The sequence below is a fragment of the Cervus canadensis genome, chromosome 1 (assembly GCF_019320065.1).
Source record: "Cervus canadensis isolate Bull #8, Minnesota chromosome 1, ASM1932006v1, whole genome shotgun sequence".
In the NCBI taxonomy this organism is placed as follows: Eukaryota; Metazoa; Chordata; class Mammalia; order Artiodactyla; family Cervidae; genus Cervus; species Cervus canadensis.
Genome location: NC_057386.1, coordinates 9104848 through 9122487, shown reverse-complemented (window position 1 = coordinate 9122487; position 17640 = coordinate 9104848). Strand labels below are relative to the sequence as shown.

General features: G+C 55.7%; 1 long non-coding RNA gene across 3 annotated transcripts; it reads left to right on the top strand.

The window, feature by feature from the left end:
• Positions 1-4546: 4546 nt before the first annotated feature.
• Positions 4547-8656, top strand: LOC122437635. 3 transcript variants are annotated; one of them, XR_006268385.1, is made up of 4 exons: positions 4548-4624; positions 5370-5536; positions 6959-7098; positions 8553-8656. It is a non-coding gene; the product is annotated as an uncharacterized LOC122437635 (long non-coding RNA). The 3 variants fall into 3 exon arrangements; XR_006268384.1 differs by lacking the exon at positions 5370-5536 and having other exon boundaries at positions 4547-4624; XR_006268383.1 differs by lacking the exon at positions 4548-4624 and having other exon boundaries at positions 4719-5536.
• The last annotated feature ends 8984 nt before the right edge of the window (positions 8657-17640 follow it).

Below are 17640 nucleotides of genomic sequence, written 5' to 3'. Positions count from 1 at the left end.
AACTGCAATTGAGCAATTCATCTGAACACAGGCAGCTTACTGGTGAGCAGGGGGTGGGCAGCTTCCTTCTCCATCCCCCTCCCCGGAAGGAAGGAAGCCCATATTTTTAGATGCCACAGCAGCTCTTTCGGGCAATGAGCTCCTCTTCTCAAGATGCTCGCAGCCTCCAAATGCCTCATCCTGGGAAAGAAGCAAAGAGTCTCAGTGCCCTCTCTCTTCCCAATCTCTCCTGCACCTGGTGCTGTCCAGGTCTTGGGGTCTCCCTCACCCCAACACCAGTTCTCCAAGTCTTAAGCCAAGGGAACAGGCAGGCCTCCCCTGGCAGTGACTTGGCAATGCCTACCCTACCCTGAGGAGCCCAAGGTCACGGCTCAGATGTAGGCTTGCCTTTGAACCCCAGCTCTGTGCCTCTGGGCAAGTCACCTGTCCACCCTAGCCTCACCCTTACACTGGGCTTCATAAGCAGCCCCCACCTCACTGGGCTATTAGGGGCTTGAATTGGGACAGTGCTTGGGAGTGAAGAGCCTGGCTTGTTAGCTAGAACCACAGGGCACTTGCTGCTAAACCCACCCAAACTAGTCCCAGTTACAAGAAATAGAAACCCATCTCAAAAGAGAGCTGAAGTCAAAAGGAGAGAGAAACAAATCAAAACCACAATGAGGGGACTTCCCTGGTGGTTCAGGGGCTAAGACTCTGTGCTCCCAATGCAAGGGGGCCCGGGTTTGATTCCTGGTCAGGGAACTAGATCCCACATGTCTTCCCACGCCACAACTAAAGATCTTGCAAGCTGCAATAAAGACTGAAGATCCCACATGCTGCAACTAAGACCCGGCACAGCCAAATAAATAAATATTAAAGGAAAACAAAACTATGAGACACTACTTCATACACTTTAAGATGGCAATGATGAAGAAAGAAGGAAGGAAAGGAAGGAGAAAGGACGGGAGGGAAGGAGAGAGAAAGAAAGGGAGAGAGGAAGGAAGAAGGAAAGAAAGGAAAAAACAAAAAATAACAAGTGTCGGTGAGGATATGAAGAGACTGGAACGCTTGTGTTTTGCAAATAGGAATGTGAAATGGTGCTGGCACTATGGAGGACAGTATGGCAGTTTCTCAAAGAGTGAAACGTGGAATTATTATACGATCCAGCAATTCCACGTCTGGGTATACACTCCAAAGACCTGAAAGCAGAGTCTCAAGCAGATACTTGTACACTCAGGTTCATAGCAGTATTATTCAAAACAGTCAAAAGGTAGAAGCAACCCAAATGTCCATCAGTGGATGAATGAATAAACAAAATGTGGTCTATACATGCAACGCAGTATTAGTTGGCCTTAAAAAAAGAAATTTTGACACACACTACAATATGGATGGACCTCGAAAACATTATGCTGTGCAAAACGATACAGTCACAGAAGGATAAATATTGTGTAATTTCTCCTAGATAAGGTACCCAAAATAGTCAGATTTATAGAGACAGAAACATAATGGCGGTTGCCAGGGGCTGGGGGAGGGGAGAAAGGAGGGTTAGTGTCTCATGGGGACAGTGTCAGTTCAAGATGACAAAAGTGTTCTGGAGGTGGGTGCTGGTGATGACCGCATAGCAGTGGGGATATATCTAATGCCACTGAGCCGCACGCTTAAAAATGGTTACAATGGTAAATTTCATGTTATGTGTATTTTAACTTCAATTTCTAAAAAGCTTTAAGAATACTGAGGCAAAAAAAGGCAGATCAGGGAAAATATAGTAAGATATTAACAGTTATGGAATCTGGGTGATGTTCCAAAGAGATTCACTATGCCCCTCTGCCTACTTTTGCTTTCTGAGTTTTTAAAAACTATTCTCATAATAAGACTAAAGCTAAAAAAGAAGGGATTGGGTTATCAACCCTGCCGCTTCACTCCCTTCTGCAGTTATGCATCTGTATCCTTGACATTGGGCACCACCCCCCTACCCCCCCACCCCCGCCCCGTCTCAGTCTATACAAAGTACCATAGTCTCAGGGCTTATAAACAACCGAAATGTCTCAGATTTGAAGGCTGAAAATCCCAAATCAAGGGGCCAACATGGTCAGGCTCTGGTGAGAACCCTCTTCCTGTTCCCAGCGGGCACCTTCTCACTGTGTGCTCACACGGGGAATGGGGTGGGGGAGCTCTGGGGGTCTCTTTTATAAAAACACTCATTTCATTCATGAGGCTGGAGCCCTCATCACCTAACAATGGCCCTGCCTCCTAATACCATCGTCTTTGAGGGTCAGGATTTCAACATCTGAATTTTCAGGGGACACAAGCCTTCAGACCAGAGCACCATGTGACTTGATCAATGGGATGGCAGTGATATGCAGTGAGCAGAGACTTGAAATGCTTCGCACAACAAACCTGCTCTCCTGCCTGCTGACACAGCCCAGGACAGAACACACCTCGGGTCACACGCTGGTCCAAGGAGGACAAGAAACACGTGGAACTAACCTGGACCCAACACACAACACAGAGGCAAGCCCAGTCTGGATCTGCTGAACCCCAACAAGCCTACTCACATGTCAGCACAAAACCAATGCTTACTGTGGAATGCCGCTGAGCCTGTGGGTCTGTTTGTTAGGGGGCCTAATTATGGCAGTAGCTGACTGATAGAAGGAGTTTCTCAGGAAACACAAGGGAATTCACTAGTCCGAACTGCATCTGACGGAGAGTTGCTCTCTGGTTAAGACAAGCAGAGTAAGCAGCTTACGGGTGTAGAGGTTAGCACGGAACGGCCTGCATAGGATAGCACTGCTGGACCCTCGTTGCATGCTGTCTGACTCAACCATAGGCCCTGGGAAGGCTGTTTGGACACCAAGCAGCCCAAAGCACAGATATCCACCACCAGCAGGACTGAGGGGAGGGGCTGGAGGAGGCTTGGGCTCTCAGCTTGGCCCCTGCCCCTGCCTGGAATGCAGACATCATCACGCAGGGCTCCCCCTCCCCTCCTGAGCCCTGAGCACCAGCCTCCCCGGCTTCAGCCACCTCAAGGGAGACCTGCCTCTCTCCCTCAGTTCATTGTGCTGGCCAAGTGCTCCCCACACTGGGATGGGACCTGTCCCCAGTCCCTGGGGGCAGGGAGGTCCCTACTGGCCTCTTGGAAGATACCCGAAGCAGAGCCGGAGCTGAGGGGCAGAACCTGGCAGCAAGGGGCAGGCAGGTGGGGGAGCTCTCTGTCTGCACCCCTCGGGGGCGAAAGGCAAAGGCTGAGCCCTGGTGGTTCCCAGGGAACCCCGAGTACAAATGCCACGTCGAGCTGTGGGCCGGCGGCAGGCACAGCGGCTAAGCCTTCCCTTTATCATCTGCAGCAAAGCATTTACAGTCAATAAACGGGCTAATTAATTCTCTTCAAAGACCTCTCAATTATTCATCCTGGGCTACAGAGAGAACAATTAGAGCCCAGTGACAGCTCTGAAAGTGGAAGCAGGCTGGGCCGCAGGGCTGAGCCCCCCGGGTCCGCACAGTCTCAGGGGTCCCCAGGGGCCCCTGCTCTGATAGAAACAAAGCAGGCTTTATCCCTGGCACCCCCTGCCCCCCTCCCCGGCAGGATGGACTATCTCTTCTTCCTCAAACTTGCAAGCAGCCTAGATCATTCCCCTCACTTCTCAGGGAAGAAAGCCAAGACCCCAACTGGTCAGTGACGTCTTTTGTCCAATAGCCCACCAGAGCGGACCTATGGACGCAAAGCCAGACTGGGGGGCGTGTGGCCTCCCTTGAAGGTCTGCCGGGTGCGGGCAGTGGGGTTGCTGCACTTGAGCTGAGCCCTTTCAGTCTCTCAGAGGTCTGCGCTGGAGGAGGGGGACAGGAGGGAGAGGGGAGAGCTGATCCATCAGCAACTGCAGGCCAGGCTGGGGAGACCTGCTTCCCCACCGACAGCGGAAGGCACCCTGGGGCGGCTAGCTGGAGTCCAGTGAGGACACTCGGATTCCACCGGGAGCAGTCCTGGAGCCCTGGCTAGAATCCTCCAGAGCCGGTGACAGTGGGGCGCTAGCTTCCCTTCTCTCCTCTAACTTCCTGGAGTCCCATCCTGGGGCCGCGAGGGAAACGGCAGCTGGCCTGTCCCCTGTTCACTTTCTGCTCTCCAGCCCCAGGTCCCCAAGGCCAGCTCTCACTCCTCTGATTTTCCCCAATAGTGCCGGCCAGCCGGCAGGCAGAGGGTTAACTCCTGGCCGCTCCCTACCGCGCAGAGTGGGGGGTGGGGGGCCGGGGGCGTGTCTGTCGGGAAGTATGGATTTCTGCAGTGGTTTTACTGGAAAAGCTGTAGCTGAAGGTGGGAGGGGGTCACCATGGCAACTTCTGGCTATGGGAACAGGTTGGCTGGTGGGAACCAATTCTTCCAGGGGCCCAAGGGGGCCCGGCTGGCGCTTGGCACCCGGGGGGCCCCTCGGAGGATCCTCACCGTCTTAGAGAGGCGCAGAGACCCTCCCCTCCCCAACCCGCCTCCCACCAGCAACACTTCGCTGGGCTCGGCCCCAGACTCAGCAGCCCCGCCCCCGGTTGAAGCGCCCCCCACACCCAAGCTGTTAATCGATGAACCGATTACCCAGGGCCGTCCAGAGCTCTCAGGAATCTCCCACTGAAAGAGAGAGCCTCGACTCCGTGGCCTGGGGTGAGACTCCCCCCTCTCTGGCCCTGCCCCAACCAAGGGAATCTAGATTCCAGGGGGCCCAAGAGCTTGCCCCAACCCAGCCCCCACCCAGCCCCAACCGGGAAGATTCCGCCCGCAGCGGCAAATTCAAGGAAGTCCTCCCCACCCCCAGCACAAACATGCACACTCTCCCAGCAAGGGGCTAGCCCCCCCTCCCCGGAAGACCCCGGTGGGGAGGGGAGGGCGCCCCCGGCTAGGAGGCTCCTGGGTGCACCTCCAAGTCTCTGTCCCTGTGGAATTCCAAGCGGCTGGGGTAGAGCCCACCCAGTGCCCCATGCCCCACCCCATCGCGGGGGCCCCCTATCCCCAGCCAGACCTCCCGGTGGGACACTGCTGCGCCTTCCCAGGGCGCCAATTCAGCTCTCAGCCCCAGAAGGCCGCCTGGGTGCGGGCAGGACAGGGGTTAGGCCAGAGCGCGCTGAGCACTGCCGGTGGGAGGAGTGGGGGACTCCTGGGCCCTCCAGGCTCAGGTTCCTGGCCCCCTACCCCAGGATTTCAGAGCCCCCCTGCAAATCCTGCAAGCACAGGGTGGGCGGGTGCAAGAAGGGGTGTGTGCCTGGGAGGCGCTTCCAGGAATCTCCCGCCCGCGCTGCCCAAACATCCAGGAAAAGAGGGCATATACAGGGCATATGCAGCTTGGGAGACGTTGGGATTCTGGGAGCCAAGTGAGGGGGCAGGCCCGGCCCACTACCTCCCGTTGCTCCAGGAAAGACCACCTGCCTAAGTCCACGTGGGCATCAATCCCTGCTCTGCTGGAGGTCCTTAGACCGGTGACTCTCCTGAACCTCAGCTTCCTGCTCTGTAAAATGGGCAGGAAATGTCTCCAGCGGGTGGTGAGCATAAAGAAGACATAATGCCCCTGCCCATTAACAGGTGAGGGATCCCAAGGTCAGGCCTGATCTCTCCTCTGGCCACTTCCACCAGGAAAGAGCAGGGACCTTTCTCAAGGGTTGCTGCTGCAAGATGTGGTTCTCCATCCTCCTTCGCATCCACCAGGGACGCTTGGAGGAGAAGTGGCTCATGGCGTGGGGCCCCCTGTCGGCGGGACCCACGCAGGCCAGGGCCCAGAGTGGTTAAGCAAAGCCGCCCCTGGTGTTAACTCCCGCAGGCCGGATACCCGTTGCGGTTTCCCAACTTCCATCAGGGCCTGAAAGACTTAAACCTACCCACTGCGATTGGGGTCCTTCCTTCCCTCACCCCTGGGCTGATTTAGGGGACGCCTAAACTAGCTCCCTTCACCACCCCGCCCCCGGCTCCCCACTGCTTCCCCTACAGTCCCCTCCCCGCCCCCGCTCCTGCACGGGGCTTCCATCTCTCGGATCTGCCGAATCCCGATAAAACATTTGGGGGAGATAAGTGCTGCGTATAAATAATTAAGACCACATGCATATGCGCCAACAAAAAAAAAAGTTTAAAACCCCCATTCCGGGAACAGCTGCCTGTGTGGGGCCAGGCAGGGCTGCCGGAGGCCCACCCCCACCCCACCCTGCTTGCTCCTTGGGGAGGGTCTGCCGGGGGCTCTCCACTCCCAGAGCCCCTTCCCCCAACCCAGGGTGGCCCAGAGTGGGTGAGGAAAGGGTGGCAGAGGAGCCCACTGGTGTGGTGAGGGGGACAGGCACCACTGTGGGAGTGGCCCTCACACACCCCAAGAGGCCAGGATCCACCAACCCCAAGACTGAGCAGGGTCTAGGCACCTAGGAGTGCCCAATAAACATTTACTGAATAAATTCATGAATGAGCCAACGAAGGAACTGATCCCAGGTTCCAGGGGAGTGTCTGCCCTCAGCTCTGCCATCATGAAGACCTGCTTGCCCCAATGCCAGCGTCCTGTCAGCTGCAGGGGAGTCAAGCCCAGGGTGCCCAGGGCTCCCCCACCCCCAAAAAAAGGGCCATCTCCCATCCTCTGCAGGAATGCCAGGAGAAGAGAAATTAGACTAGCTCATCCCTCACCTGGGAAAGGTGCAGCTTGAGGGCCTTAGGTGAGAAGGCTGGAAGAACTTCCAGAAGGAATCAGGTTGCCGGCCTGGAGAGTGCAGCTCCTGCCCCTCCCCACTGCAGGAGGGTCAGCGTGGGGTGGCCCAGAGACAAGGGGAGGCTTGCCCTGCCATGCCCCTGCTCAAGAACCTGCCATGGCTCCCTCCTGGCAGCACTGTCTGATACCGAGGCTGGAGCTGTCCCCTGGCAGACTCCCCCCGGCCCCAGGTTGCATGCAGATCCTGCCCCTCTCCGGGGCCACTTCCCATCTTTGGAAGGAAGGCCCTCGCACCCTCTACTCTTGTTTTCTCCTTCCTTCAGTTATTTCCTTAACAGCTACCATGTTCTAAGCTGGATGGATGGTAGGATGCTGAGAACAAAAGACACAGGTCTTGCCCTCAAGTGGCCTGCAACCCAGTGAAAGATACCGGCAAGTGGCTAGTGACAAGGGCTGCTCTGAGGTAAGCCAGGTGCAGAGGGAACAGGGAGAAAAGGGTGTGTCTTGGCAGAGTGTTGAGGGGTATCATGGAAAGCTTCCTGGAGGAGGAGACGGGCTAAACTCCTGGAAGATACACAGGATTCCTCCAAGCGCAGAAGGGGAGCAAGGCTGGGCAGTGCCTCCAGGTGCTTCCAGCACTGCCCCCTGCCGGCTGTCCACACACCCGTGGCTCTCACAGCCAGACCTAGGAGGTATGGGTTCCAATCCTGACTCTTCTATTTACCCTCAAGTTAGTCTATTTCCCGGACCTCAGTTTCCTTATCTGTAAAATGGGGATCAGGGTCCTGCCGTGCAGAGCTCCTTGCGATCCATCCTTGGCCCTCCGTCCTCGGTGGGAGATAAAGCTCCTACCCCAGCACCCAGCACTGGCTGGTTAAACCTAACAGGTGCCTGGTAGATACTGACTGGTGGGTGGTCTGAGGACTTGGCGTTTTCTTTCTGAGCTTCCTTCCCTGGCAGCAACAAACCCCGATAGGGAGCACTGTCCTCTGCTCACCCAGGACTCTAGAAATGCACTCCCACCCCAGATCACTGGCATCTTGGACCACTGCCCACCCAACTGACCAAGCGTTGGGCGCGTGACGGCACAAGCTGTGTCCTGCCCCTGCCCGGTGCCCCACAGGAGCATGACAAATACTTTGTGGAGTTAAGCACTCCAGTAACAAAGCTCCTCCCAGGGACCCAGGGCTGGAGAGAGAGGTGGGTGTGCTCAGAAGGTGCCAGTCCTGGGTGATGTCCTCCACCCTGAGCAAAGGGGTCTTGGGTTCCTGACCAGAGGCCCAGCCATGGCTGCCTCTCCCTCACCACACGCCAGGGCGAGCTCAGTCTTGCCTCTGATCCTGATGAGAGCAGGTGCCCACCAGAGACAGCTATGCCCGCATCATCTGTGGTTCCTCAGACCCCTCCATCATCCCCGTCAAGCCAGCTCAAGACTTTTTGCTGATGCCAGCCCTCCAAGTCCCTGAACATGAGACCTTCCTTCATCCTGCCATCCTGGACTTCAAACTCAGTAGGAAGGTGCCCGGAATTTAAAAAAAAAAATCATAAGCACTAAGAAAGAGTGACCTTCAAACCTTCTCACCGCTTGGGTCATGCACTCTCTCATAAGAAATGCTTGAGCTCATAACTCCATATGAACTCATAACTATATATGTATAGTTATTTATAGATTTCAAGTTTCCGTGACTGTATGAATCTATTACTTGCATTATAAAATATTCACAAAAGAGAGACATTTTAAGAGGATGAAATGTAAATACTAAGCATAAAATTCTCCTCCCCACCCTAGTGGATTATTCTGTGTTTGGAGCCCAAAGTCAGATTTCTTGGCCTCCCCAGCTAGGATGGGGTCCCTGGCAGCTCCCCTACTTTGGCCCATTCCCCAGCCTCAGACTCTGACCTTTTTCCTTCCCATAGATCCCCTCTGAACTCTGCCACCATGAAGACCTGCTTTCCCTGACACCAGCCATCCTGTCAGCAGCTGGGAAGTCAAGCCCAAGATGTCCAGGGAGCACCTCCCCCAAAAAAACAAAAAACAAAAAGACGGGCATCTCCTATCCTCTGCAGGACTGCCAGGGGAAGAGAAATGAGATGAGTCTGTGGCACAGAGGACAGGAACAGGCCCACTGGGGACAAAATAAAGGATTGTTGTGCTAAGTGGCTTCAGTTGTGTCTGACTCTTTGCAACCCTGTGGACTGTAGCCCGCCAGGCTCCTCTGTCCATGGGATTTCCCAGGCCAGAATACACGAGTGGACTGGCATGCCCTCCCCTCCAGGGGATCTTCCCGACCCAGGGACTGAACACATGTCTCTTATGTCTCCTGCATTGGCAGGCGGGTTCTTTACCACTAGCACCACCTGGGAAGCCCAAAGAAGGATTAGGTAGGGTTCCTTATAAGACAAAATTCCTGCAGCTGGGCCCAGAGGGAGGCGCTGCTCAGGACTAGACACCTGGTTCCAATCTGGCTGCACGACTGATGCAGAAGCTAGGGCTTGAGGACAGGTGTGCCATCACTAGGAACACCTTTCCTAGAGGAGGTAGGATCTGCGCCCAGGGCGCCTGATGTCTGTTCCCGTGTTCAGAGCCCAGTGGAGGCAGGGCAGCCTTTCTTGCCACCACCTTACCCTGCGACCTTGAGATTCCTCTGGGGTAGCTGGGGAGGCCCACCCAAGGTGCATAACCCTGGAATTCTGCAGCGGAAGCCCTTTCCCACCCTTGCCCCTGCAGATAAGGCCAAAGCCCCGATTCCTTCTGTCCCTGTGTGTTCCATCCAGGTCTGCTCTCCAGAACCTTCTGTGCCCTCCCTTCTCACACAGGCTCTGGCCCCAGTGGCTGCAGATACAGGGGCCGGGAGGCAGAGGAGGTCAGAGGTGAAGGGCGCCCTTCGTGGGTACTCTGCCCTGTGGAGGGGAAGCGGAGGAGCCTCAGCCACCCACTGTGCAGGACCCAGAGTTGCAGCCTCAGAGCCCGTGCCCCCAATGTCCTGGGGTCCCCTACCCCCAGCACAGGATCAGTATCTGCAGAGCTGGTCCCACCCCAGACGGCTCGCCAAGCCCATGCCCAGCATCTGACCCCTGTGTGCTCCCTCCTGGGTGGACTAAGGGGCCTGGGCAGAGGCCCTGGGAACAGCCGGGGCCCGGCCAGCTCGAAGCTGACCCCACGCCTCGGCCCGGGCCGAGTAACAGGAAGCAAGAGGCTGATGCCGGTAAGAGAACAGATTCGAGAGATTAGAGGTCTGCTGCTTGATCAGAAGCTGCCTGGAGCTGGAGGACAAGTTACTGGAAGGAGGAGGAAGCTGCCGCAGTAAATAATGCCAGGCCCCCAACGCTGGCCTCACGTGGCTGATGGGCCCCAGCTGGGGCCTGGGGCCAGCAGGTGGGGCAGAAAGTGTAAGGGTCTGCTCTCCTTGTAGCCAGAGCTGGGGGGGCCTGAGAAGGTGGGGTGCCCAGAAGGTCCCCTGGCCCCAGCTGGTGGAGCCTGAAATTCACAGGGTCTCCAAGGCTATGTCCCCCACTGTCCCCATGTCTCCTGCCCCTACTGCCCGCACACACCCAGCCCCACCCCACCCCCCGGGGGAGACCCTTGAAGTGGGGACCCAGCCCTGGGCTTGCTTACATCCCCCCACAATTTTCCCTGCCCCCCCCCTCAAAGTGATTCCTGGAAGGCTGGCTGCTTCCTCACAGAATGGAGGGCACCCTGGGTGTACCGTCCCGGCGGATTTCCCTGGATTCCAGCATTCCGCCCATCCATCTGCCAGGCGTCACCCTGGGCTGTTCTGCCCCTGGCCGCGTGGACTCCCCAGACCCCTGAAGAGCCCTTAAGACCCAAAGTTCCCTGTGGCCCGACCCCGAGATCCACAGTGTGGGTGCTTCTGTGGAAGGGGTCAGGCGCTGACCCAGCACCTCCAATCCCAAGAGGCTGAGCCCCCAACTTTACACACTCTGGGGGCGCCCGAGAGGCAGCAGAGGCCTCCCACCCCCACCAGGGACACAGGGCTGAAAGGCCTGTCCAAGGCCACCTCTGTCCCCAAAGCCTTGGTGGCACGCGCCTGCCATCCTCTCTTTCACTTCTGACCAAGACCTTCCCCAGCCTCCCCCAGTCAGGACACTCTGATTCCCACTCTGACCCAGGTAGCCCCCTACTGCCAGCCTGGGCCACCCCGGGGTGGAGGGGACGGAGCCCCCATGTCACACGGGCACCTTCTCTCCGAAGTGCAGTTTCCACACCACGGGGCCAGCAAGTGGTTAAATTTAATGAGACAGCGGAACTCCCATATTTCAGAAGACAGTGAGGACAGTGTCATCATGACCTTGAGGAAAGGAAAGCGACCTTAAACAAGACATCAATCATAAGGTTGGGAGGCGGATTTAACTACAGAAAACAAAGAGTCTGTGATTTAGCAAGAATTCCACACAAGTGAAAAGACAGGCCATAAAAGGGGGACTTTTTTTTCCCATACATATGACTAACAAGGGTTAGTATCCAGCATATGTAAATAACTCTGATGAAGCAACTAGAGAACTTTATTATGCTCCTCATAGAAGCAGAATCCGATGGTTAAGACCTAAGAAAAGGTGCTCAAGTTCGTCACTTATCAGAAAGAGCAGATTAAAATCACAAGAAACCGCCACACGTCCACCAGAATGACTAAAGTTTTGAAGTCTGATGATGCGGAGGATGGCGAGAACAACAAGCAATGAGAACAATGGCGTGTAAATCACGTTGGCCACTTTGGGGAAGGCTCAGGAGGGTCTAGTGAGGAGATAAGGATCGCAGCCTCAGCATCCTCCCCAGGCGTGTGTCCAACAGAAATGCGCACACTTGTGCCCCAAGCAACACCAGGGTGAACGTGCCTGCTCACAGCAGGGCTGTCTGGAAACCACGGCTGAAAAGAGCCCAAGGTCCCCAAACAGTAGAGTGGAGGAATCAACCATGGCACGCAGTGGAAAAACCACACAGCCGTGGCAAGAATGAGCTACAGCTGTGACTCGGATGAATCTGAGAGCTGGAGAATCAAAAAAGGAGCCAGGCAGACAAAGGCACGCAGGCACGCTCAGTGGCTCAGTCGTGTCCAACTCTGTGTGACCCCATGGACTGTAGCCCACCGGGCTCCTCTGTCCATGGGGATTCTCCAGGCAAGAATACTGGAGTGGGTTGCCATGCCCTCCTCCAGGGGATCTTCCCAACCCAGGGATCAAACCCAGGTCTCCCGTATTACAGGCAGATTCTGTACCATCTGAGCCACTAGGGAAGCCCAAGAATATGGGAGTGGGTAGCCTATCCCTTCTCCAGGGATATAAAGGCATTCATTACCCAAAATTCACAGCAAATCCAAAAGCTAGCAGCACTAGTTATTAACTAAGGAAATAGGGCGATGGCAGAACGATAGAGCAAAGCAGGTAATGAGCATGAAAGACAGGCTGCAGCCTAACTTCTGGCAGAGGGAACGGGTTGTGCATAGCAAGGAAGCTTCTGGAATCCTGGCTATGTTCTATTTCTTGATCTGAGTGGCAATGATATGAGAGATTATACATATAAATATGTATATGAGAGGTTATTTATATGTAAAACTGTGCATATATGCTTTGTACACTTTTCTGTATTAGGTCATGTGGGTAGCTCCTTATTTTTTCAAAAACACAAGTGTATCTGAGCACCCACTGTGGGCACTGGGATTCCTCACACAGACTTGCACCCAGCCCTGTTCCTAGCGCTCATGGTCCAGGAGTTCGTGGAATGAGGATGCAAGTCCTATGGTTTCCCCTTGGCCAGTAGAGCACAGGGTCTCCCAGCTACATAACCTCAAGCTCACTGTGGGCTGTCGGCTGAGCCCGCTTGCTGACTGGTAGGGTGCAGCCTCCCATGGCTCCCATCCTCTCCTGGCCCCCCACCCTGTTCGGAAATGCAGAGACAGCCCTGAAGGGGACCCCTCCGATGCATGTCACATTTCCTTCCCCAGTGGGGGAGGCACAGGTCTTGAACTGGCTCCTCCCACCCCCCTACCCTCCCTCCCAAGAGCAAACATGCCACCGCCCCCACCCCCCCCGCAGTCTTCAGAGATGATGGTACAAACAGCCTTCCCTCGACTCCCAGGCTGTGGAGCTGGACCCAGGCCAGCGCCCTATGGATCCTGCAGGCTCAGGGCCAAGGGGATGCGATGGGAAGGACATCTCCCCAACCTGTTTACAGGCCCCAGCCGCTATCTCCAGCTCCAATCTGCGGCCTCCCTTTATCTCAGCGGGGCCAGCCCCGGGTTCCCAGCAGCGGCCTCCCCACTGCTCACTTCCTGCCAGCGGCCCAGCGTTACAGGAATATGCACATTGAACTTGGCTCACGTGCATGTGTGTGTGTGTGTGTGTGTGTGAGTGTGTGTGCACAAGTGTGCGCCCACACCCTAGAGCCTGTCCCTGGAGGGGAGCCAGGGGGCCTGGGGGTGCCTCAAGAGGCAGCCACCCCAGGACTCATATCTCACTCCTCTGAAAACCTGCCCACCATCCTCACCCTGCTCACGGGACAGACACCTCCAGAGGGCCAGGAAGGGGCTACCTCAGAGACCCCCAGCTTTCCCCAGCATGTGTTCCTCACCCACTCCTGCCTCCTCCTGCACAGGGGCCCTGCGGCCCTCCACCATCTGAGCTCCCGACAGGGCTCCCTGCCTCCCACGACAGTGTCCATATTGCATGGGGGTCCCCGGGGTCGGGAAGTTGGGCCACTGTCCCCCTCATCATCCATTCAACTGAAATCATGGAGTACTGCGGGGCTGCTACTGGTCTGGGCACACGGGACGCCTCGAAGGTCAAGAGTGTCCTGGTCTCTCCCCAAACCTGCTGGCAGTGAGAAGGGACCCTACTGACACCCCAGAGGACAGCCACCTCCCTTCCCTGCTGGAAGGGGGTCAGGGAGCTTCCCAGAAGGAGCGTCTCAGCTGAGACAAGAAAACAGAGAAGGTGGTAACCAGAGACACGTGCCACTGGCTGGGGGGCGGGGGGTGGTTTCCGGGCAGAAGGCATGCAGGTGCAAAGATCTCGGGGTGAGAGTGAGGCCAGTGCATTCGGGGAATCAGAAAGGGCTGCAGCAGTATGAGGGAGACAGCTGTGAGGATGCGGGGGGGGGGAGGGGGGCTGCGGGGGGGTGCTGGGGGGGCGGTGCGGGCTGCATCCCGGGGGTGGGGGCAGGGGCAGGAGCCCAATGTGGCCTGACCTAGGGCAGTGGATGTGGGGTGGGCATCCAGTGCCCACCTGGACCCCAGGCCTCCAGGTTCACAGTTGGGGAGGGGGCTGAGGAGGAGAAAAGGGAATCAGCCCAGTGACCTGGGGTGCTGGGGAGGGATGAGCAATGCTGGCTGCGCCAGGGGCTTCTGGCTTCTCATCCTAGTCTGGGAGCTGTGGACTGTCTTCAGCTTACCAACAGGGTGACTGGATCTCACACACTCCAGGGACACACACACATACACATGGACACAGACAGACATATGTATACACACGGGCATATACAAACGTGCGTGCTAAGTTGCTTCAGTCGTGTCCGAGTCTTTGAGACCCTATGGACTCTAGCCTGCCAGGATTCTCCAGGCAAGAATACTGGAGTGGGTTGCCATGCCGTCCTCCAGGGGATCTTCCAGACCCAGGGATCAAATCCTGTCTCTGACAGTGGCAGGTAGGTTCTTCACCACTAGCGCCACCTGGGATGCCCATACACACACACACACCCACACACAAACATACACACTTACGGACAGGCACACCTTGTTTCATTGAGCTTCGAAGATATTGCTTTTTCTTTTCCTTTTTTTTAACAAATTGAAGGTTTGCAGCAACCCTGCACCAAGCAAGTCTACCAGCACCATGGTTCCAAGAGCACACGCTCACTTTGTGTCTCAGCATCACATTTGGGTAATTCTCGAAATGTTTCAAATCGTCCACCAACAAAAATATTACAACTCACTGGGACTTCCCCGGCAGTCCAGTGGTTAATTAAGACTCCGAACTTCTACAGGTTCAATCCCTGATCGGAAACTAAGATCCCGCATGATGTGCAGCCAAAAAAAAAAAAAAAATGACAACTCATTGAAGGTTCAGATGATGGTTAGCAATTTCAGCAATAAAATATTTTTTATTAAGGTATGTACATTTTTTTAGACATAATGCTATTGCATGCTTAAAAGCCTACAGCATAGTGTAAGCATAACTTACGTGCATTGGGAAACCAAAAAATTCACGTAACATGCTTTGCGATACTTAATTGCAGTGGTCTGGAAGCAAACCAGCAATATCTCTTGAGGCGTGCTTATACACATGCATAACAAATACTAATAGTTACATATACCCACAGTATACACACATGTGCACATGTAAGCACACAGTGTGCACATGCCTGGGTGGGCATGCCAACATGCACACACATACAAACATACACATATGCACATACATACGTAGACACATTCACACACATGCATGTGCCTACACAACTCCCTGAGACCAAGTCTTGGTCACAGGGTCTCTGAAGCGCCAATACTTTGGCCACCTGATGCGAAGACCTGACTCACTGGAAAAGACCCTGAGGCTGGGAAAGATTGAGGGCAAGAGGAGAAGGGGGAGACAGAGGACGAGATGGTTGGATGGCATCACCGACTCAATGGACACGAGTTTGAGCAAACTCTGGGAGATGGTGAAGGACAGGGAAGCCTGGCATGCTGCAGTCCACGGGGTTGCAAAGAGTCGGACATGACTGAACAACTCAACAACAGCAAGCCCCCATGATGAGGCCTCAGAAGCAGGCCACAGAGGGCCCCCAGCCTTCTCCCATGATATCCCAAGCTTCCTGCTCCCTTCATGCTGGAGAAGCCACCACTGGGCAAGAAGGGGGTGGCCCAGGTGCCCTGGGACAAGATAGGCGGTGATAAGCGGCTACCTGGTAGAAGCAACTTCTGTTGGGGCCAACTTTCCCCAGGAAGAGCCCAGCTTGCTGAGGAAACAGCCCTGCCCTGGGAGAACAAAGGCCCAGTTTGGTGACCAGCTGTTTCACCTTGGTGGCATTTTCCGGTAGCCCCGAGGCCCCTGCCTAGTCCCTCTCCCCCGGGGTTCCAGTGAGGATTAGCAGGGAGGTTGTGGGTGGGAAGGTTTAAGTGCCTGCAAACAGAATGCCATTCTGTGGCTCTGCCACGGCTGGGAGGTGCTTGGGGATCCAGCTGTTTGCCCCCTTCTCCCTGCCCCCCCTAAAGCCACCATCGCTGCCCCAGTCCATCCCTTCCTTCCCACACAGGCCTCTACTCCCCACCCCCCCTCCCCCACTTCCCAGCAGAAGGGCTGGAGCCAAGCACTGAGATAAGGGGCTTGTTTTCTCAGGGCCCGGAATTCGGTGGAGATTGTGGGTCAGGGCCGCAGGGCACCGAGGGGGGAGCTGGGGAGGGGAGAGTGGGCCTTTCCTCTAGATGGGTGTCCTTGGGGCCCCAGATCCTACAGGGACTTGTGATTTCTGCCCTTTCAGGATGGCTCTGCAGACACAGGGGAGAGGACTCCATCTCCACCCCCACTCCCTTCTCTTGCAGGCCTCAAATGTTCCAGCTGCCTCTGACCACAAGCCTTTGCTGAAGCTGTTCCCTCTGCCTGGAACACTCTCCCTCTGCCTTTGTCTGATTAACACTTTGCTCTGCCTTCAAAGCTCAGCCAATCACTGCTTCCTCCAGGAAGCCTGCCCTGATGCTTCAGCCAGGCCTGTTGCAGCTTTTCCCAGAGCCAACAGGCAGCATCCTGTCTGTATCCCAAAGAACTGAACTCCAATGGCAAGCTGCTTTGCTCTCCTCTATCCCCAGACCTGACCTGGAGCAGACACGCATGAGAGCTCTGATGAAGGTCAGTGTCAGAGTCCTCTGTGCTGAGGGCTGCCCTGATCAGAGCTGTGGGTGCCTCTTCTGGTCACATTCAGCCCTTAGGGACCGGTATCCTCCCGTGAGGAAGAGACATTTGTGGCCCACACTTGGGGAAGGGGAGCTGCTAGTGGAGCTGGGCGCCCAGAGAGAGGCCTGTCCTCCCTGGCTGAGGGACGGTCAACCTTGCAGAAGGCCCAGTCCAGGCGGAGACGGGCTGCACCCCACAGCAGCAGCACCAACCCCAGCGCCCTGGGCTGTGACCAGTAACCACAATAAAACAGCCAACAGTAAGACAGAAAACACTCATCTGTAGCATCTACTACCAGCCAGGCACCAGACTCAGCACAAAAAAACCCTTAAGTCATCAAATCCTCAAAACAACCCATTTTGCATTTAAGGAGACTGAGGCGCAGAGAGGTTAATTGACTTGTCCTAAACCGCCCACCTGCTAAGTGAGGACTTGAGTCAGTCAGGGCCCTTCACCACTCCCCACCCCCCACCCTGACACTGGCTCAGGGTGGAGGCAGCCCCCCAGCCAAGGGCAGGGGGGTACGGAGGAGGGGACTCTTTGTCACCCCCCTAATTCCACCTTCATTATGCCCCCGAAGTCGGATGCTCAGGCTTCGGGATCATCTTTGTATCCCTCTGCCTGGCACCCAGACAATGCCTGGCACCAAAAAGTTGCTCAATAAATCTGTATTGAAAAAAGTAGATGATGGGAAGCTACTTTTTTTCGGGGCAACATAGCACAGTCCAGTTAGAGCTGGACGCTCCCGGCCAGGGGACCTTAGGCACGTTCATTGGCTCTGTGCGTCTCAGTTTCCCCATCTGTAAAATGGGGTGAAAATAACACTTGTCAACTGAGAACTCTTGGGAGGCTTAACTGCTTTAACACTTGTAAGGTGTCTGGGACAGTCCTGGACACACAGTAAAAGGCACATGAGCGTCTCTCTATAAAAACTTGCCTGGCCTTTGTTTCTTCATGAGTAAGCGCAACCTTCCTCTCTCTCCCTCAGCCCAAGTTCGCTCGGAGCCGAACGCGGCGAAAGCAGAACTACGACTCCCAGGATGCCTCGGGAGTGTGCTCAGTGTCCGCCGCGACGAAAGCTGAACTACAACTCCCAGCATGCCGCGGG